Source organism: Alexandromys fortis, unplaced genomic scaffold (assembly GCF_014885135.2).
Source record: "Alexandromys fortis isolate MF-2015 unplaced genomic scaffold, M_Fortis_MF-2015_v1.1 scaffold_333, whole genome shotgun sequence".
Lineage (NCBI taxonomy): Eukaryota > Metazoa > Chordata > Mammalia > Rodentia > Cricetidae > Alexandromys > Alexandromys fortis.
This window is the reverse complement of record NW_026068330.1, coordinates 650,268-651,512: the sequence shown is the minus strand read 5'-3', so window position 1 is coordinate 651,512 and position 1,245 is coordinate 650,268.

The following is a 1,245-nucleotide window of genomic DNA, read 5'->3' as shown; positions in this document are numbered from 1 at the left end:
GTTCTTTATATATTTAGAGATCAGTACTTTGTCTGATGTGGGGTTGGTGAGGATTTTTTTCCATTCAGTAGGCTGTCTTTTTGTCGTATTAACTGTGTCCTTTGATTTACAAAAGCTTCTCAGTTTTAGGCGGTCCAATTTACGTATTGATGCTCTTATTGTCTGTGCTACTGGGGTTATACGTAGAAACTGGTCTCCTGTGCCCATGCATTGAAGGTTACTTCCCACTTTATCCTCTATCAGGTTCAGTGTGGGCAGATATATATTGAGGTCTTTAATCCATTTGGACTTGAGTTTTGTGCATGGTGACAGCAATTAGAAGAGATGAAGAAGAAATATATATATATATATATATATATATATATATATATCAGGAACAATTCATCAAGATGAAGCCTCAATCCTTAACTTCTATGCCTCTAATACAAGAGCACCAACATATGTAAAAGAAACATTACTAAAACTTAAATCACCATCTAGCCCCACAAACTAATAGTAGGAGACTTCAACACTCCACTCTTGTCAATAAACAAGTCCACTAGACAGAAACTTAACAGAGAAATTAGAGAAATAACAGATCTAATTAAACAAATGGACTTAACATATACAGAACACTCCACAAAAACAAAAAAAAAGATTATACCTTCTCTCAACAACTCCATGGAACCTTCTCTAAAATTGATCACATACTCAGTAACAATCAAATAAATGTACACAGATACAAAAAAAAAAAAAACTTGGAGTAACCCCCTGTGTCTTATTGGATCACCAGGGAATAAAGTTAGAATTTAATGACAATACTACTCTCTGAAAGCCTATAAACTCATGGAAATTCAACAGTCAACTTCTGAACCACCCCTGGGTCAAGGAAGAAATAAAGAAAGCAATTAAAGTCTTCCTTGAATTCAAGAAAAATGAAGATGCAGCATATCATAACCTATGGGACACTATGAAATCAGTGCTAAAAGAAAGTTCATAGCACTAAGTGCCCACATAAAGAAAACAGAGAAAGCTGACATTAGTGACTGACCAGCACACATGAAAGCTCTAGAACAAAAAGATGCAAACTCACCCAAGAGGAGTAGAAAACAGGAAATAATCAAATTGAGGGCTGAAATCAACTGCTGTAGGAGGGTCTTCTATCTATCTGTTGTTTCATTTGTTAATTAATAAAGAAAACTGCTTGGCCTGATCGGTCAGAACATAGGTAGGGAGAGAAGACAGAACATAATGCTGGGAGAAAGA